The sequence below is a fragment of the Sceloporus occidentalis genome, unplaced genomic scaffold (assembly GCF_023333645.1).
Source record: "Sceloporus occidentalis isolate IW3139 unplaced genomic scaffold, rSceOcc1.0.p SCAF_6, whole genome shotgun sequence".
NCBI lineage: Eukaryota > Metazoa > Chordata > Lepidosauria > Squamata > Phrynosomatidae > Sceloporus > Sceloporus occidentalis.
In genome coordinates, this window is record NW_028316986.1 from 128836028 (window position 1) to 128858174 (window position 22147).

The 22147-nt window shown below is 39.4% G+C and overlaps 1 protein-coding gene across 4 annotated transcripts in view; it reads right to left on the bottom strand.

Annotated features, from left to right (window-relative positions):
- Positions 1–22147, bottom strand: part of LOC149311395 (adhesion G protein-coupled receptor B3) — a 640955-nt gene that overhangs the window by 436841 nt on the left and 181967 nt on the right. The gene's annotated exons all lie outside the window — the stretch shown is intronic.

A 22147-nucleotide genomic window follows, 5' to 3' on the forward strand; every position in this document is an offset into this window, starting at 1 on the left:
TTAACATCGACTTAATTTGCTAGGCTAGTTAAAAAATAAATAAATTGAAGCTTAAATCTGTATCTGAAAAGAGGCTCAAACCAGAAGCTTGTTTTAAAATATTTAAAAATATAAACATTTCAGTATTGTGACACATTAAAAATCAGCTGCGGGACAAAAATAAGTTATTTAAAATGGGAGACATTGTACTCAGAATATTTTAAATCAGTGCAAACCACACCAGAAAGCTTCTGCCACTGAGTTTAGTGTTGTTGTTCTATGACAAAACATGGTGTATCCTGTGGAGATCAATCGTTTGTTTTTTTTCTTGCTCATTTTTCAGGCTGATGGACTGGCAAGCAGGCTTTCATGAGAGCAGTGCCAATGCCACATAATGAAGTGCCCATAAAATGCTTAATGATAAGCTGGATACATCAGCAGCTGTGTCCGTAACTTTCATTGCTTCAGAAAACTCCTTACAAAGCATGTGGAAGGCCCCGGGCTTTTTCCTGCTGTTGATTCTAAGATAGAACTCGCCTTTGATTTTAATAGGGAAAATGTATGCTAAAAACTCCCATGTGGGAATGCATGAGATGCTATTTAAAATAAAACACAGCTCTGGTGATAATTTTCTCTACTGCCTTTGGCAAATCACTTAACCTCTAACAGCTTGAGCCTAAGATTTGCTAGCCTTATGACTGAGTGCCCCAACACCTACACTAAGGCAGCATCACAGTGCATGATATTGTTTCAGTCAAGGGGGAGGGAGACAGGCCATCAAAATTCACATCAGGGTGCCAGTCACATGCTCTGATGATGAATGCAGACCTTGTGCCTCAGGAATATGTAGGACTGCTCTTAGAGACAACTAAAGTAGACATCTTTTAGGTGAAAGCTCACATTCCTTTATTGAAAATCTTTGACCCATTCTCAAGCTCTTAGTTCAAATATCAGGGACATTTTCCAGTGCTATTTTTCAAAATGCTTTCCATGCAAATGCCTCAGAACTTGTTATGATGGGTGTAAAGAGAAGGCACCATGAGGCTTGCGGTTAGCTTCCATTCAGGTTCATATGACTGGGTGTCATCAGCAAAACCAAGAGCCCCCATACTGGCATTGTCACTCAAGAATTGGGGTGTGTGTGTGTGTGCTTATTTTGACTACCACACCATATGCCCCTGCCAGCATGGTGAATTACCACACTGGCTATGGCACTCAGGGCAGAATAGTTTTAAAAAGTACTGTACATATAATTTACATTTTCAGGTGGAAGTGCATATTAATGGCATCCTGCCACTGCCCTTATAAGTGGAGGCTGACTTTGAATCTACAGGATGCTCTTCAACCTCAGATTCTTGATAAATTTTAGTCTCTTTCTCTGTTAATATTTGACATGTTTTATTTTTCTTAAATAGTATAATTTTCAGTGAAGATTCCTTTAGTTACTAACATTTATTTGTTTTTAGCTTTTTTTAAAAAAGAAGTAACTCACTTTAAAGTAGCCATATATTGTGCACTCCCTGCCAAAAGAAACCTAATTAGTAAATGTGTTCGAGTTATAGGCTGCATTCTACATGAATTCAAACACTGCTTAGAATGCACAATTACATTATGGCACTGTTTAGTTTTCAGACCCTCTTCAAAACAGTAACATCACAGGGAAAAAGGAGGTTGAGAGATTCATTGAGGAAAAGAAATACCTCTGTTTGTTTTATGCTTTCACTTTCAGGGTATTAGTGGAAATATTTTGCCGGTTTTGGTGCTGCTGTTATATCACTTACTAGGAATTAAAGTAAAGACTTGAAATTAAACAAATCTTGCAAGTGCAGTGTCATGTGGAAAAACTCTTCTTTCATGTTAGAGCTTCCAGAATCCTAGCATGCCCAATGGTCACATTGCAGGTGAACAAATGGTGAACTCACAAAGTCACATACCACTCCTCAGTCAGCACTGGTTTCAAATTTGTAGTGGGGAGAACATTGGAAGAATGCTGTCAATGGTTGCATGTATGGCCACCTCCTCCCTACCACCATTGTCACTACCTGCTTATTTGCTTGTCCATCTCTCTAGGACATGAAGTAGAGATGCTACCATTCCTTCCTCTTCCTACTCTTGTTGCTTGCTTGCTTGAAGAGGGCAGGTAAAGAGGCAACAAAAGCAAGGAGAAAAGGAAGGATAAACAGGCATCTCCAAACCTTGGGAGAGCCTCTTCTCCCAATTCATGGCCTCAGATGGTGCTCACTGACATTGACCTATGGCATTAGTCCTGCCAGCAGGCACTCCATGGGGACTGTCAGGTGCTGGCCAGAATCTCCCTCCATTTGTAAGTTCTCCACAGGTAGCAAAACCAAGAGGATCATGGAATCTATGGTAGGGATGTGACTGCTGTCAGGATACAGTGCTGTTAAAACCTGGAACCTTCAGGAGCCTTGGAAAAGGAGGCGAAAGGGAAGCAGGAACTGAAACAAATCTTAGCACTACTACCTGTCCTGTGGAGTCCACCATTACTGTAGAGCAGTGGTTCCCAAACTCTGGTCCTCCAGATGTTTTGGACTTTAACTCTCAGAAGCCCCAGCCAGCTTGGCCAAGTATCAGGAATTTGGGGAGCTGATGTCCAAAACATCCGGGTCACCAAGATTTGTGAATCACTGCTGTAGAGCATTCATACCTCCCCATTCCAATCAATGGTCAGAGGTTACCTGAGCTGTCAGCCAGTTCTGGCATCCCATCCTTTGCCACCCTCAAGATGAGAGGATATAGTGAACCCTTGGCAATAGTCAAGAGACATAGGTTTCCACTCTGCCTGGGTTCTCGGGAAACTCCCACATCCATTTCCCTGCTACCTCTAGGCCAGTGGATCTCAACCTTCCTAATGCTGTGACCCTTTAATACAGTTACTCATGTTGTGGTGACCCCCAATGATAAAATTATTTCCGTTGCTACTTCATAACTGTAATTTTGCTACTGTTTGAATGGTCTTAGGCAACCCCTGTGAAAGGGTTGTTCAACTCCCAAAGTGGTCGCGACCCACAGGTTGAGAACCGCTGCCCTAGCGGCTGAGGAGATGGCGAGCCACCGACAATGGGCCTGGCTAGATGCATGAGGTAATCTTCATTTAGAAAGTTGTCAGAAGGGTATGTAGGCACATGTGTGGGTCAGGCCTGTCTGCTTCTCATGTTATCTTAGCTTAAACTATAGCAAGAGCTACCTTAGAACTCCGAGTGCCAATGAACTAATTCAAACCTAAAAGTCTTTTGAAAAATAGAAAAACAAAAACTCAAACTTTTTTAGAAGCCTCTTGCAAAATCGGATCAAATAGAATGTGGGGTTTTTTTGTTTTGTTTTCCTTTCTTAAATTCCACCTACTTAACCCCTTTGCAGTGTTACCATTTTCATAATAGAAGACAGTGAGATTGCTTTGCTAGAGAAGGGGCTTCCAGAGGCATTGAGGGCAAGTGTGGTTGTTTTAAAATTTTGTTGTGTGGAGAAACTCATTGAACAAAAGTGAGCCTTCTAACAGTACAAACCTATGCATGTTTGTTTGGAGGGATGTTTTGCTAATTTCAGTGCAACTTTCTCTCCAGCAAGTGATCATAGTATTGCAGGCTCAGAACTACTAGAAAAATCACTTTTTTAGATGTCAGGCTGAGGAAAACAGTGGAAATAATCTATCCTCACTTACAAGAATGAAATAGCTATATAACAACATCCCTACCTGGGAGTTGTGGTCCAAAAAGGGTGTTTTTGCAAGCTCAACTATGAACCTCAAGATACCAGCTGCCTCACTCTCTAACCTGATGGTACTGCTCAGAATGAGTAATGAAACAACAGTAGCCTTCACATGCCTTTTTCCACAAGGGCCAAAGAGAGCCAGGAAAAACTCAACTCATATTCAGATTGGGTTTTTTTTAAGTATGGACCAAATAAAATAAAATGCTCTCCCCCAACCCATGCTCTTGCCAGGGAGTCCGGATGCTGCATGGTCCATACCCTGTTTCTGGTGTGAACTGTCCTGATGATGTCCAGTCAGTTCAGAACCAAGCCTGCCGTATAATTCCCTTAAAACGTTTGTTTAAATCATGTTTTGCTCCAGATCCTCGCAAAAGTTCTAGAGCCATCTGTTGCATGTCAGGCAGTTGTTTACAACAAGTCCCACTGTGGTGCCCAGTGCCACTGCCGCAAAGCAACTCACTCGCTCTGAGGTCAGAATGAGGCTCACAGCCACTGGGACCCTTATTCTGACCTCAGATCCAGCAACCCACTATTGTAATGTCAAGCGCCGCAATGAGATGAGCATGCGCACAGAAATGTAGAGGCTGGCAAAAGAAAAATAAATTATCCCTGGATGTATTTTGGAAGAAGCCTTGAAGTGGTCATTAGAAGATTCCAATGTTTTTGTTTTCTCATGCAATCCACATCTGACCTGGATGTTTCATTTCACATGTGTATATCTTTAGTTCTGAATAAAACATCTGCTGAAACATGTTCTAGCTGCTCTTCCTTTTTTATGATGCAGGAATCTGTCCTTAGTCTTTCCATGTTATTTCTGCCTCTGGTATCAAAGTTTCTGTTAAAGCCCAGGAATACATCTACTTGGTTAATTGAAGTATGCCTGTACTATCGTAAATACATAACAACAGATCTTTCTAAATCTTGAGTTAGCAACCGGGATCGATGAGATTTTTCTACCAATGATATTATGTGGTGCTGTCAATGACATCAAGGAATACTTAATGCTTAAAACTGTTTATACAAACAGTGAGTAGAAAAAATACCCTCTATTGGCTGTGTCTGCACTGCAGAAATAATCCAGGTTGACATCACTTTAATTGCCATAGTCAAATACTATGAAATTCTGGGAACTGCAGTTTGTTGTGGCACTAGAACTCTTTGACAGCGAAGGCTAAATGTCTTACAAAACCACATTCCCAGAATTCCACAGTACTGAGTCATGGCAGTTAAATTGGTGACAAACTAGATTATTCCTGCAGTGCGGATGCAGCCTATTGATAGATTTTAGACCTTCAAAGTAAATCAATCACAGTGACTTAACTTCAGATTGATCCTTCCTGATCTTGTGGGTGTTTTTGTAGATGAAACAACATGGTTTGAAGATATAACATTTGTGATACAACATGGACTTGGTATTATAATGCATATGACTCTCTCAGAGAAATCGTATATTGACTAGGACTCCTGCAAATTGTTAATGAACCTGAAGCTGTTTAGTTTTGATTATCAGTTACAGTGAAAGCCAACCTGCTGAAATTTATTATCTATAGCAGGAATAGAAACCTCCAAATTTTATAGGTCTGAAATTGCCACCACCCCTCACCATTGACTATGATGGTTTAGGCTGATGGGAGTTATGTTTCTAGTTATGGAATTAATTTTTACTTATTTAATTCTTGTGTGTAAAAAATAGTTTCTGCTAATCTTTCAGTGTTCATTACAAGATGTGAGTATTTTGCAAAGAAATCTGTAAGATCTTTTTTATAAAAGACACATTTTTGTATAAAGTGATCTGTTGTTAACCTCCCCCCCCCAACAAAGCCCAGATATATTTTTAAGTGCTAGTCTTTTCCCTCTTGTTGAAGGATGAAAACTCTTGTGATGATTGTGTGTATGTGTGTGTGTGTGGGGGGGGGGGTTGTCAGTGGCATCACTAAGGTTAATGTCACCCCCACACATTGACCTCCTCCCATTTCCACAACATATAGAATTCTTAGTAATTTTTTGTATTATGTAGTAATGTATGATGGAGTAATGTTACTCATACATAAACAACTAACAAAAATAAAACTATATCTTTAAATTACAATATCATAAGCACAGGCTAAATGTATCTGCATGGACATAATTCCACGTGGTTTGGTAAGATGTGATGTTTTTAGATACAATTTAAAAATAATATTTTTTTAAAAAATATTTTTTTTAATATATCAAACTTAGTATTTTTTTTTTTAAAAAAAACAGGGCATCTCCTTTCTCCTCACACTGAGTTTCACACCATCTCTTCAGAGTTTTAAAGGGACACGGGTGAACACCACAACCAGTTTCTGCCAAAAGGCAGGTGTCTGGGGAGCAATGGGGCGGTCACACCCTCTTAGGATGTCTTCTGGTGCAGTCCACATTTCCCTAGTGACACCCCTGCTATACATGTCACAATATATTCTCTTGTTAAGGATGAAAAAAATTATGAATATTCTTTACATGCCAAATTATAGGGCAATTTTTGGACTATATGTTGTATGTGGTCACATGTTCCCTATCCCTGGTTTAAGGGAAACAGCCTTGATATCTCTGTCTTGGACACTCTGATAATACAAATCACAACTGTCCAGTCAAGTGAGAAAAAATACGCCAATCTACTAATGGCTGCATGATACATTCTTATCAAACCTTTTGATTGCATTATGTGCAACTGGTGAGTTAGCAGATAAGCAGTCAGAGTTGGATTTGGGTTGCAATACTTAAAAATTAGGTATTCCAAAATAAATAAATAAACATCAGTTTTCTCACAAGCACTTTGCAATGCAGTACAAGGGTAGTTACTGTTAATTACAAACGGCAGAGGTCGTGGTTGTGTACATGACTGTAGTTATAAAGATTTACAGACTGTGGACTTATTTGTTGCTTGCATAATTTCCAGTTACCTAAAGAATGTGTACATGTGTGTGCGCACATGTGTGTGCACACCCTTATACTTTTGAGTTTAGGGTAGGATTTAAATATTCTAATAAATACAATAAAATCAATAAATCTTGGTTTCATTTCTAAAACTTACCCAGAGCCAGTGTGCTGCAATATATCTCACCACAGGTGTACAAGGTGGAAAGGGACCTGAAAACTATGTAAACATGTTTCCTTTGATGGACTACATATCAACAGCAGGACATGTTTGGAAGCCATGTAGTTAAAATGCACTGTGGCATGCCTGGCAAATCTACAAATAATCAGATATTGTGCTATCGCTTCAGACATGATGGAAGTTCTTAAGCATCTATAGATAAGCTTCATTTCAAGATACATGATCTTGATACCATTTTAATGCCTTATTCCTTTCCCTGTATTTCTGAATAAACTTATGACACAGTGATTGAAAAAGTCTGGAGTGTTCAGCATCATCTATAATTGCTTCATATCACCCCTCCCCTTATTTTCCTCTTGAATTGTGTTTTCGTCACACCCACATCTGGCTGGTATAATTTAGTTTCATCACTAGATGGCAGGATGTACCTTATCTAAAACTGCAAACAGCTGCAGTAAAAAAGAAAATCTAGTCTTGCTCCCTCCCTCCCCTTTTATGCTTCCATATTCTGTTCCAGCAAATCAAATCCAAAAAATATCAGTAGAATATTCTCCTGAGTACAGCCTCAGTGAAAACAGAATCCTAAGATTAAATGACCTAATAAAGGCCAAAAGAAAGATGGCAATTCAGAGAGCCCCAGTGATTCAGGATCTTCTTTGCTAAATTAACCATACTGACAGAATAGAAGTGTCAGAGCACATCACTGCTCATTCCTACTTCTTTTGAGTAGCCTCCATTTGCAAGCATACAAGGTAACTCTTTGGCTGTACATTTCCATATGTAACCCTCGCCAGAAAATCCCTTAGCATGAAGGCAAAATGCTGGGAGTAGGGGCACAGAGATGAAATAATCATCTTGTTTCCAGCAGTGGTTTTTCCACCAAACATAGCTTTTGGTTTAGCAAAAAAGTCTATAGCGATCAGATGACCAGGTTTATTGGCTGAAACAATGAGCAGTGAGTCACATACCCTCTCACATTTCATAGATGAAAACTGGGGCACACATGACCAAACAACATCAGAGTGTAGTGCAGCAAAGGCTGTTAATGAGGAAGAACAGAGAAGATAGGTGATGATGTAGTGGTTTGCTTTTGCCTGGTTCTACAGGGAAGAGCAAGATACTGTCGCGCCCCCCTCCACGCTTTGAGTCAACTGGGAGAAAACTACTTTTTCATTTTGAACTTAGTTTGAACCAATGGAAATTAGCTGTGAGCAAAGGGGGAAATTGGGAGGAGGAAAGACAAACTGGGACATTTTAAAAGCAACTGGGGCAGCTGGAAGGTAAAAACTGTTCAAATGCTATAGTAGTTATGGAGTTACTACAACAAAAAATATATCCACTGTCTCCAATGGGTACTGTGAACAACCATTTCCCAATATTACACAGAGCAATCAGATTTGGATCCTAATCCTTATACTGACCTCCATGACAAGGACAGATATCTATGTTAGTACTGGTGTGCCACCATGTTAAGGAGGGCAGTTTTCATTTGGAGCATGGTTGGGGAAACATCAACTGTATTTCTAGTGGATCCTACAACCCACATGCCTATGAGCAACTGCTTTTCAAATAGGGATATTATAGTATGTCAGTGTTTTGGCCACATCTACAATTGTGGAAAGTTACTTTTGAAAGGAATTAGTTGAAGTTACAACTCACCCCTCCCCAACTAGTCAGTTGACATGTTTGCAGTTTTGTAAAGAAATAATTTCTTCATTATTCAAAAGCAATTAAAATAGATAACTTTGGTTACCTTTTTTTAAAAAAAAGGCTATTAGAATGCTACAAAACACAAGGCTGTGATTGAAAATATACCTACATAGTAAAATCCCTATGTCATGATGCAAGCCCTCCCTTCAGCCACCATCTTGGGGAGAGAGAGGCAGGCAAGCTCCAACTGCCTGCCTGAACAAAGAAAAAGCCCTCCTTCCGACCACCATTTTGAGGGGGAGAGAGGCCTGGCATGAAAGACTAAGAGCCCTCCTTCCGACCACCATCTTGAGGGGGAGAGAGACCTGTTATGTTTTATTTTGAATTTGTATTGTACTTGCTGTTGTACACCGCTTTGATCTAATTTGGAAAAGCGGTATATAAATAAACATTATTATTATTATTATTATTATTAAACATGTACAGTTAGACTGTAAGAGAATAAGTTGTCTCTTCTTGAGTTATTTGGGGATATGGACTGCACAGGAGAAGACATAAGGAATCTTCAATATTGTATTTCAGCTGCCATCAGGGCTGCTAGAGTATTAAAGGCAAATCATAAAAGATATGAGGTCCCAACAGACTGGGAAATGCAAGTACAACTCTGAACTAGTTGCACTAGATACAGCTTGAGTCTCCCTTATCTGGAATTCTGAAATACAAAATACTCCAAATTCCAAAATTGTCTACATGAATGGCTGAGATAGTAACACTTTTGCTTTACTATGGTTCACTATATACAAACTTTTTTTTCATGCACAAAATTATTAAAAACACTATATATAAAATTACCTTCAAGCTATGTGTATAAGTCATGTAGAAAAAATAAATTAATTTTATGATTACATTTGGGTCCCACCTCCAAGATATCTCATTATGAATATGCAAATATTCTGAAATCCCAAACACTTTTAGTCCTAAGCATTTTGGATATGGGAGACTCAACCTGTAATATGCTAAGAGGAGCCACACTGCTGTATAAATCTTTAATTGGTAGGTCTAGGATTCTACTGTAATTTGGAAATAGTAAACTATTGTTTTTTGTGGGTTTTTCGGGCTATGTGGCCATGTTGTAGAAGAGTTTATTTCTGATGTTTCGCCAGCATCTGTGGCTGGCATCTTTAGAACATGGCCACATAGCCCGAAAAACCCACAAAAAACTATGGATGCTGGCCATGAAAGCCTTCAACTTCACATAGCAAACTAGTGTTTGATAATATGGTGGTCTGCATCACTTGGGCGGGTTACAGACCACTGCTTTGCGGCGGTCTGCCGCCGCCGCCGCCGCTTGCTCTGTGCGGGAGCCGCAGCAGCTACACCGCGCGGCTCCCGCATGGACCGAAAAAGAAGCTCCAAAATGGAGCTTCTTTAAGCGGTGCCTCTATGACGTCGCGAGGCACCAGGGGTGCACTCACGACGTCATAGACGCCGCAACACGTGCGGACGCACAGCGTCCGATACGTAACTATGGCGGCGGCCGTGTGGAATGGCCGCTGCCATATTGTACATACAGAATACGTACTAGGGTTAGGGGGGTGCGGAAGCACCGCCCCTTCCTAACCCTAGTACGTATTCATTACGTACTAAACGGCGGTGTGTAACCCGCCATGGCCCCACATTATCTGCAATGCAATAGATTACTCAGTGCTGTCTATGTAGATTCCAATCAGAACTGTTGCGAAGCTTTAACTTAAGCAGGACACACAAACAGACTGAATATCAGCATAGGGCTATTATGTTCCTGTTATTCTAACATAGAGTTGTAATTCCTTACATTCATTTAGCAGATTCTTTGTTGGGAGGGTGCTAGTGGTCATCTTTCTAGCCTGGGAATTCTATTTTGTTTGTACAAACATGGTCCAGCCATGCTATACATAAGGTAAACTGAGTATGCAATCCTACATGCACTAACTAGGAATTAGCCTCATGGAACATCTGAGCATCCACAGATACAGTTGCATCATATACTTAGCTCTTTATTGATGGAATATATATTTCTAAGTGTTGGATTGCTTTCTTTTAACTCCATTTATTGGATTTATTCGGTAGCTGCTATTTATAAAGAGTATATAAACTCACTTTTATATTTTTTTCAGTTTCTGGATTATTACATATGCTGCATATAATATGCATTTGTAATCTTCTACCCACTTAATCAACATAAATACATAGAATAATTATAGTTTGCAAAGTGTACCTGAATCTTTATGAGTTTTTTTATCTTTATGAATTTTTGAGGAAATACTCCAATAAATTATATTAGTTTTCAATCCCAACTTTCCCAAACTAATACCCTTCATATGTATCAGACTCCTAATCTACATGACAATGCAAATTTTAGTGTGACACAACTGCAGGATGACTGATGGGCAAGGGCTGCTCTATATTGCATTTGCCCAAAGTTTAGCTTCATCAGGATGGCATCTACCACCTGTATACTACTTTTGTCATAAGTAAGAGAGGTACAAATTAAGCCCTGTTCATTATATTTTGTACACTGCACAATGAACAATTCATGTACACCCCAGAAGAAGGGGTGGCACCTGGTCGGTCCCCGCCCCTCGTGGGGCCTTCCCGGGGCCTTGAGTTACTTGACCGAGCTGTTGTGGGATGGTGCACGCATTCACTTGTGTGTGTGCGCGCTCCTGTATGGGGTGCATGCACCGGAAGTCCTCCCCCCAGAAGCCTCACCCCTGCACTGGGTGTCACCAAGTCAGGTGATGCCACTGATCTAGAATAGGAACTCTGGATGTTGTCAAACTGGAATTTAGTCTGCATCTGACCTCCATAAATAATGTAGTTTAACACCACTTTACCTGCCATGGCTCAGTGCTGTGCAATTCTGGGATTTATAATTTTTTGAGATATTTAGCCTTCTCTGTCAGAGAGCTCTGATGCCAAAACAAGCTACAAATTGCAGGATTCTATAGCATTGAGCCATGGCAGTTAAAGTGATGTCAAACTGGATTATTTATGCAGTGCAGATACAGCTCTAGATTATGAATAACCATTGACCAAGCTAGTAGGGGCTGATGGGTATCCCATGCAGTTTTTGGAGGCCCACAGGCTCCCTAACCCTACTTTAAAACAAATTCGCATTTATTGGAAGATGTCCTCCATTATTCTTACCATGGTTCAGTGCTTCTACAATCCTTTCACCTTCCTTTCTGGTGAATCATATCCAATTAATGCACCTTCTTATTTAAAAATTATCAGCCTGAATTATATTAGGATGCTTCTATCATTTAGTCATTTAGATAGCAGAGGTTAGGATTGGAATTTAACAGATTGCTCCTCCTAATGCTCCTTTTAAAATTATAAATATAGTCATGGCATTGTAAGAATTTAATCCTCCTTTATACTTTCCATATATTTCACTTTTCTACTAAGTCATCTACTTTTAGCTATTGTTACTTTTGCAATGTGGCCCTTGCAAAAAAAAACAACAGTATTTAAATGTAAACAGGAAAATAGTTTTGCTTATGCTGTTTTTATTAAAATACATCAATCCTAATTCTGCTACAAGTCAAAGTTTGATGGAGGATTGTTTATGCAAGGAGATGAAGCATGCACAATCCCATACCTAATACAGAAGTTACACACACACACACACACACACACACACACAATTTTATCAAATAATTGGTAGTATTGCTGATTCTGTTCAGAGGTAGGGACAGGGATTCCCTTGTTCCTCCCAAAGGCTGATCAATGTAATGACTATTTAGCTGGTGTCAACAGAACGTAATCCACATAAATGCAGTTATATTTCAAGTACATTAAAAGCAACATACAGTGGGCCGTTGTTATCTGCTGGGGTTTGGTTTCAGGAACCCCAATGAATAACAAAATCCATGGATGCCCAAGTCCCATTAAATACAATGGCATAGCAAAATGGTGTCCCTTATATAAAATGGAAAAATCAAGGTTTGATACTTGGAATTTATACTTTTTTGGGAATATTTTCAAGCTGTGGATGCTTGAATTCATGTATAAAAAATCCGTGGATAAGGAGGACCAACTGTAATTATATTTAGTTGGGACTTAAGTGTTTTTTTGGGGGAAGGGGGTTGGCTGCATTTTCTAATTAGATGTATAGTGATACAATAGACCAACCAAGTATAAAATTCCAAATTATCTCTAGCCTAACTTTGCCCACAAACTTGCTGTAGTGTGCTAATTCTTTTTTCTACTATATAATAAGCAAGTCATGGCAAACCATAAATATCATTCAAGTAAATGTTGGCTATTATATTTTAAAGCTGTTTATTACGTGGCTTAATTTAATCATATAATATCCCCTCCAATGTCTGGCTCTGACCATAACATCTTGAAAGCCTGGCACTTACATTTCCTTGCAAGTATCCAGGAAATGGGACCATCTACAGCTGAAGGTAAGGTATCCCCCATCTCCACCTACTTTATGTCACTACCACTTCTACCACTACTGATACCTTACTTTTGCAAGAATAAGTTGTATGTGATCATTTTTTTCAAATATGAAACCTGCTAAACACAGATTTTCGTTTTGCCTGCATGAAAATGAATTGATGTTTGTCCAGTAACTATCAGACCTTTTCTCTACCTGACAGACAACAGCTCTGTATTTGTGATGGTAAAGTTGTTCAAAGCAGAATGAAGCGGGGGGAGGGGAGAGAAAAATATGTCTAGTACAGAGTCTCCCATATTCCCATAATTATAAGTCAAATTTTCTCCTGAAAGTAGTTGCTTGTTTAAAATAGCCTGCAGTATCCATTAATGGATCCCAAGTTCTATTTCCCCCTTCATTTTAATGCAACATTTCTGACAGATATGCTGTGACACGAGCATGCTCAATAAATTTCAATTCACTTGTCTGATATGTGACAACACAGCGCTCTTCAACTGCTATTCTCACAGATGCAGCTGTTTGTTTCCCAAGAGCAATATGGTCACTGTATCTACCAAAAACATAAGCACAAATATATCAACATATGCAAAGCACTTTTTAAAGCTCATAGTGTATAAGACAGTTTGACCTAAGGTAAAACATATGGAGTCAAATGACAGCAGATGCCTGGATTTTAGTCACATAAGGTCTTTTCCCCATCCTGCTTTGATCTAATGTGCAAACCTAATTCATCTGTCCCAGCTAGAAAAAAATAATGTTATTTTTGCTTCTTTCCATGCCAGAATGACACAGTTATATCACAACACTTTTTTTAACTGTTCCCCACAATCCAGTCGGAAAGGGACACTGCACTGAAGCCTATCCATGTAAACCTGTATGTACATAGGTTTCCAGAGGGGATCAGATGTTTACATAGTGAGAGTTGCAGCTTAGAAATCTACCCACGCAGACATTCATACTCAGTGCATGAGTATGAGGAGCAGAGTGCCCTTGAGGTAACTCTTAAAACCTCAAGACTATGGCACAAGGAACAAAATGCATGGTAGGTATAAACAAAAAGAAGGAGTGGGGAAGTGTTATTTAGATGTCGGCTGGAGTCTGCTACCATCTCAGTGACTCCCACTGGATGTTATAGGTGAAAATAAACAACTGATGTTCTGAAAAATATATAGTACAATTCAGCCCTCTGTTCAAAAACAGAAGGAACATTTAGGGGCAATGGGATGGGGTATCTGCACACCATCTTTTCTTTACTGAGAGATAAATTTGTGACATTCACTCTATTGAGGGAAAAAATACCAGACTTGGGATAATACTACAGCATTGACAGAGAACATCTGGAAACTCCCTACAGTAAGAAATGATATAATTTAATATCTGGATCACAATACGTTTAGCAACAGTTACTCAATTTTTACAGAACAAGTAATTCTAGCCATATTGCAAGTATTAAAAGAGTACATATCATACTTTGGCATGACTACCAAAATACACACAGTGGTGATACTTTTATTAGGACAGTTAAAAGGTACAAAATACATCTAGCTTTCAAAGCCAATGAACTTCTTTATTAGACAGAAATATTAAGAAATTATGACCATATGATTTCACAGTTCTGCACCTTGCTTGATTTTTTTTAAAATGTGGTGCTTAAGATAGTCCTGAGGGAACCCAAGGAGGTATCCCCTGTTTTTTTAGATCCTTGCTATATGTGGCTAATGGAATTTACCTGGGTTAGGCTTACAACACTGATCTTGCAAGCGATCATTGTTTCTTTAAGTGATAAGGTAGTTCTGGGTTTAATGATTAGCAAATCTATTAGTTTTGCTTTCTTACATATATTTTTCAAATTTTTGTAAATTCTGATCAAAACTGAATTTAAATAAAATCTTCACCCATACTTAGGGGATGGTAAATTACAAAACAACAACTGAAATTGATTTTGTACAGAAACTATCTAGGGTGCACTTGTTAACTGCTTATACTAGAGAATGGATGGATGAATGTGGTTCTTTTCTCCCCCCCCCCCCCCCCAGACTTCTCAACAGATTTCAATACAACTTGCAGTGACATCCTTCTGAACCACTGTTGCAAACTGACTCCAGCATGTCCTGCGTGGAACTTCTGTTCTACCCTGTAGTCATTGATATTTAAGATGCATCATGGTTCCATTTTCTATCCCATATTTTTCATCTTCCAGGTGAAGCTTTTCCTTTGTGAGATGATGGTCTCTAGGGGACCATTAAAGAAGGTCTTGTGCCTGTAGGGCCAACTGTTCTTTCTGATCAAATTCTCAGTCCCTGGGCCTTCAATACTATGCAGATGCATGCTTCCTGCAGTACATTGTTGCAGCTGTTTGAGCATATGATCATTGGACAGGCCATAAATCATCTTGTCTTCTGTTTGTATTAGTTCAGAGAGTGCTTCTGGCTGTTCTACAGATTATGCCAGCTGTGAATATGCCCTTGCCCCAAATGCATCAGTTCTAAATATTCTATTTCCCTGTCCTATTTGTACTTGTAGTGGATCTGAGATATTGCCACAAGGAGAAATAATCATGAGTATATGAACTTTCACAGAACATTCACAGCACAGTCTGAAATGGATAGGAAACAGCTACCTTGTCTATAAAATAGTCAACACAGCAGCTAAGCCAAGCTGAAAGTGTTTAGCTTAGCACCCAAACTCTCCACAAATATGGCAGTCTAAGAACTATTTGTTGTCACATGCCCCGCTGTTGAACTATATTGCTAAAAATTTGAACCAGTTAAAATTATCACCAAAGCTTCATTTCTATTTCCATATAATTTTACTCCAGTTTGGACAGGGTGCAGGAAACACACAGAGTCTTACATTCTGCAACAATCACATCCTCAATGCACTTGTGGACTTCAGTTTGGAACTCTATCTATTTCATGCAAGCATGGTTCAGAATGCTGAGGACTGCTGTTCTCATGGGGACCTGTTCAAATCTGTCAAGAACTGCACGAGATAGGACTCCAGTTGAAAGGCCAAACTGACTCTCATGGGAGCAAACAAAGCACTCACTGAGTATGTATTGAACACAATATAGAATAGCACCCAGAATCTTCTTGTCTCTCTCTTTCAAGGGCTACTTGCCATTAGCTACCCTTCTCATCAAAGAAAGTACAGAATTCTCTGTTTTTAACGTTCTCACATTCTTCACCACTAAGGTGAGGCAATACAGCATAAATTATAGTAACAACTTTTGAAACATTACTAAATATCTATAAATGAAGCTTAAATTGGTAGTCCTCCTCCTTTCTGAAGGAGAAAATAAAAAAGAATGGTAAGGTTCCAGGATCCCCTGTGGATATCAAAATCCATATATACTCAAGTCCCATTATAAACAATAGGTTAGTGAAATGGTGTCCCCTTGTATAATTTTAAAATATATTTTCTAGCCATGGATGGTTAAATCCATGGATGCAGAATCTGTAGATACAGAAGGCCAACTATATTAATAAGTTGTAAAAATTTGGCTTATCTAAGCTTGGAGTTGCTAGACAGGTACAACACACAGGATTATGCAAACTCTTTGTTTTTCCTGGATTACATTTACAAATGGGCTCTTCTGTTATCACTGTAAACACAGAAATATTTCTGACATTTGATAGGAATAATATTGGAGTCCAGAGGCAAAGTCTAAAACTGACAAGTCAACAGCTAATTTTATATCAATTTAATTCAATTCAATTTAGTTAACAAAGCTTAATTTTAAAAACGGGACTGGTCTACCTATCTACTAGGCTGGAGTTTTAGAGCACATAGACATGCCTTTCCAGAAATCAGTTCTAGTGAGTTTAATGAGGATTGCTCTTTAGATATAGGCTTGCAGCCTTAAAGGTCACCTCAATTTATGGCCTTCTCCTGCTCTGCTTACATTAGTCAGAATATCCTTCTGTAGTGACTAGAATAAAACCCAGCCAGTCATGAAGGTCATACAAAGACACTGGGCCTGTGACTTTCTTTCAGACTAAACTAACTTACAGGTGTATCTATTACTGTTTTATTGTGAGGATTGGCATTGATGGATGAAATATCCATCATATTCCTCTTATATCACTAAAGGATTAATGAAATAAATTAATAGCCAACAAATCAGTCTTGGATTTGGTTTAGAGGAAGGAAGAATAATACTGTATGTCATGATTTGCATGTGATACTCAACAATGGTTGTTACCAAAAATGAATTATTTCTGCTTTTCTTAGCTGGTCTCTTTCAGTGGTCATGGAAGACTATTTGAAAGGCCACCAGAGGCCATTTATCTACTGTAAAGATCATAGGAAGATATAGGCATAGGAAGAAAGAACATGAGCTTTTAAAATGCTCTCCAGAAGTTAGCATCTGGACAGCAGTAGGAATAGACATGCACCATCTGATCAGAGTGAGTTCCTAATTACAGTTACTGCCATACTGCAGAATTAATGCAGTTTGACACAACTTTAAATGTATGATTCCATCCAGAACTCTCTTACAGAGAAAGTTAAATAGCTCACAAAACTACAAATCCCAGAATTCCACAGCACTGAATTATGGCAGTTAAGTCAGCTCAAGCTGCATTAAATCTGCAGTGAAGATGTAGCCAAGGTAAGGGGAATGGTGTTTCTCTAGTTTATCAGTCTGCCTCTATGAATATATATTTTAGCACACACAATATAATTTAACACAATACTTCATGTGTGTGTATGGAAATCCCCCCCTTCTCTCTCATTTAGCTATGAATTTTATCCTCTCTGTGAATGAATAAGCAGCTAACCTAATTTCTACAGTGACCAGGTAGTTTTGTCAGGCTGGTCTGTAGTAGTTTGAATGTTGGACTAGGATGCATAGCCCTACTCAGTTACAGAAATCTACTACATGACCTTGGGCCAGTAACACTTTCTCAGCCTCAGCCAACCTGCTGCAAAGGGAACTCTCCTCTGAACCAATCTTGCCAAGCAATCCCAGTGGTAGATTCACCTTAGGGTCGCATAAGCTGGAAACAACTTGAAGGCACAAAACAATGACAAAACTCTGCTAGGAGAGTGAGGAAAGTTTACAGCTGCAGGAGAGAATCCCATGAATATTTCTTCAGGGGTGATAATGTCTTATTATGGGAAGAAAGAGGTTTAAGCCCTGGTCTAGGTTGTTGGATTCCCATTAAGATCAGAAAGTGATGGAGAAAGCCTTGTGCATGCTTTTGTTGGGAGGAAATGAGTGAATTAAACAGAACTTGTTGGAGAAAAATAAATTAATTTCCACTGAGTCCACTGTTAGCATTTAATAGCAGTTAAGGAGTGCAAACAGAGTAATGGGACCTGCATTTGGTTTCTCCTTTAACATAACATTTGAAGCAGAATTAGACTCCTGTTTTAAAAAAAAGTCACAAAAGAACATCTAAGATTTATAGCTTCAGCTCCCCAAATTACTGGACTTTCCAGTTAATGAACCCATTAACTCCTGCTTCTTACTGTGGTTTAAAACTACCCTACCTTAATGTTGTACATTTGAAATGATTCTTCAGCTATATTTAAAAACAAATAGACAGACTGTGGCCCTTATGCTTAAAATAGATTTTACCTTTAATATATGAGTGGTTTAAATAAATAAGGTTAATTCATCTGAAATGTCTTGTCTCATACTTGGTATTTACTGTGGAAAGTCTGTCAATATTTGCTGTTTGTGTTAATGATTCATAAATTGGGGGACTGCAAAGCGTATACGCAGTATTGATTCACAAAGCAAAATCCTTTGGTTTCATATGAACATGATGTTCTTTTGCTTTGTGTGGAGGGAATGCTGATCAGTTTGGATCTATTGGCACTGCTGTTTCTCAGCAACAATTTTTAACAAGGACAGAGAATCAACAGCTGATATTGTTACCTGTGCAAAACGGAGAATGGTGTTTTAAAACTGCAAGACTAAATAAAAGATTGTCAAATACTATTCTACACTCCCATCTCTGAGGAATTAGTTGTGGGGGGAGTAAATTATCTTTGTAGCCAAATCGAAATAATAACCTAGGGGAAAAAAAATATGCATTAGCAGAATGGCAAACTCCCTAAATGTAGCACACTCATGTTTGTTTGATTGAATGTGGCCATATTAAAGCCAAAAATAGTGTTTGCTTCTTCTGCACATGTGTAGAAATCTGCTGATGGATTCAACTAGCCAGAAGAAAAGGTCACAGGCACAGCTATTCTTAGGGAGGCCCGATTCCTTTCTGTCTATATTTAGCTGTGTTCGAAAAAGTAAGAAATGTAATGGATGAATCTAAGGAATAACAAAGGGAAAGTTGAAAGTTTGGTATTTTTGTAGAAATTGTTCCCATTACACACCTACAATTCATGCTGCCTTTTCTTTTCTTGGGTAATCTTTGGAGGGTGTGTGTGGGCTTCCACAGACACGTCCTACCAACATTTCCTCACATTGCCAATTCCTAAAATATTCTTAATGTTTAGACATTTTAACACAGAATCCTTGGAATTAGGAACAAAATGGATGTCACATAGTCTTACAGATGTGAACAACAAACACATGGGCAACAACTTTCAAACTCACAGACCCATGCCAAGATCTTTCCTCCTACCATACATCTTTTTTCCTCTTTGTGCTTTAACACCAAATATTTGTGTCCTAGGTGACTTGAAGACACATATCAAAAAACAGATACATGTAGTGAAACGTGTGTTAAATTGCTTATATTTCCCAGACAGAGGGGCTGTGCAGACCGGCCATTAAGGCCAGCCTGGGGACAGAGTCAGGACATGGCATCCATACGATGCATGCCCCAACTCCGCCCCTATGGCAGGGTGACGCCATGCACTGCACCACACAGTGCACAGCATCATGGCGCTCCTCTGATGCTGTGTTTAGATGAAGCAGCAGCAAAGGAGCAGTGTAAAGCTGTGGTGCGGTGGCTAGGGCACCCTTTCCAGGGCTCCTTTTTGCACCATGGAAAGGCCATATCGGGGTCGTGGCCTCAATCTGATGAAGATGGAGGAGGTTTCTGAACAGCCCCTTAGAAATCAATGTAAGTCAGGAAAATATATAGTGAAATTATTCACTATAGAGAGGTACAGAACAGAAAAAAAGTGAAAATGATCAAATTGCATTGCAATATTAACATCTGTTGACTCAGTTTTGAGATAAAATTTTGGTACAGTGGGCCCTCGCCTTACATGGGGATCCGTTCCGGATCCCTCTGCATAAGGCAAATTCCACCTATGCTCAAGCCCCATTGTAAACAATGGGGCTCGTGTACGGCGGCGCGGCGGCGCAGCGGCACACGAGGCACAATGGGCGCGTGCGTCCATTCAATTGAATGGGATGCGCCGCCCCTTCCGCCCTGCGTGCGCCCCGCGGCTTGAGCGCGTATGCTCAAGCCGCGTAAGGCGCACCCGCATATGACGCAGACGCGCTGTACTAAGAAAAAAAACACTCACTGAAGTATCATCAAAAAGCCTGAATTTGGAATTTTAATGACTACAGATCACATTAACCTACTTTCTCAGTGAAAACTGAGATGTGTGAAAATGCAATATTTAGCACGTAGCAGAATTTAATAAACCTTTGCCAAGAAACTAATAGGTACATATATGCAAACACAAGTCTTATTTCAATCAAAAATAAAGTGCCCAAACAAGTATGTTAATCTTCCCTCCTACATACTGAAGCTATTGAAGGAAGTAAACAGTGCTTCTAATTATTTTGGAAATTACTTCTGAAAATAGTTCTGACCCAGTAATATTTGAAAGGGATAGTATCTGAAGTATAGATGAAATGAGTATTTCACACTATTTCACTGTTGGCATGATGCCCAATGTCTTTTTATTTAGAAAATAAAAGAAGCATCCTGTAACTTTGCCACACTTACCTTTTCCAAAGCCCCCCAATTTGTCACTACGGGGCTCTGTTCAGACCGGCAGTTTGGATCAACTTGGGGGTAAAGTCGGGGCATAGCATCTCCATGACACAGCCCCCAATAAGTTTTGGCAAGTAAGAGAAAAAGATATGTTGATAGCTTTGATGATGCTGGGTACAAAGGGTCATCATTATTTTAACCACCCTGTCCTGAGTCTGTAAGGTCTTTCATGTTGCATCCACAACCAAAGGCTAGGTATGAAAAATATTTTTGTCAGTGTTGAGGTTCTTGATTCAAGAAATTTTGTTTTGGGGGGACAAAGCACATTTGTGAGCCTTGCAGTACATTTTGGAAAATCTTTGTACAAAAGCATGTACACATTTTTTAAAAGTGGTTAAAATGTATACAATTTAAAAATATGCATTTGTGTTTGATTCAGTAGCGGGGAAAGCTACAATGCTTTGCTTTCATTCTACCAAAAGTGAACTGTATGTCCCCTTGGCACATGCTGGAACTTCTAAGTTACATGTAAAGCTGCCGTGGCAGACAATGGTACAGATATGCATCTGGATAGAAAATATATCTCCAGCCAAATATAATATTTCTGAGTGCCTTTCTTCAGTCCTCAAGATGTTTGGCCAAGAATGGGAGGTACACTCTCTTTTTTCTGCTTCATCATCTCTTCTCTATTCACACATACTGTATAGAATAAGTAAACTATGAAGACCTTGTGCAACAAGGATTTTGCTGGAATGAGTGACTCAAATCAATACCGAAACGATAAAACCAAATGAAAAATGGCTTGCAGTAAACCCAGAATGACCTTTCCTAAATTGTCCAGGTAATGTAGATAAATGCAGGTTACTGGCAATCACTAAGTGCTGACAGTTCCAGATAGCCCCTCAAGTGGCTAAAAAGGAGTAACACACACACAATCTTCTTTCCCTACCAAATACTGTAAAAAGAAAGAAAAAGAGAAACACTAGAAAGGAGCCCAGGTCGTCCAGGTACAAATAGGTGTTGTTTCAATGTTAAAATCTGCAGGCAGGTGTTTGGCTTTTGTTTCTTTTACACTAAGGAAAATCACTCAGGCTTTATATCTCCCCCCCCCCCCCCAACACACACACAGATAACTAATTAAATATACACAAAACACATTTATAAGTTTAGGTATCTAATTGTGTCCCATTAGTAAATGCGTGTGCATGTGCAGGCAGATAGACATATAAGTCTATGGCAGGGGTAGGCAACCTGCGGCCCGCGGGCCGGATGCGGCCTGGCGAGGCCTTGGGACTGGCCCCAGCCCGGTCCTGCTGCCGATTGCCTCCGGGGCCTTTGGCCTCTCGCGCGCGGGGGCAATTGTCTATAGATGCCTCAGAAACATGCATT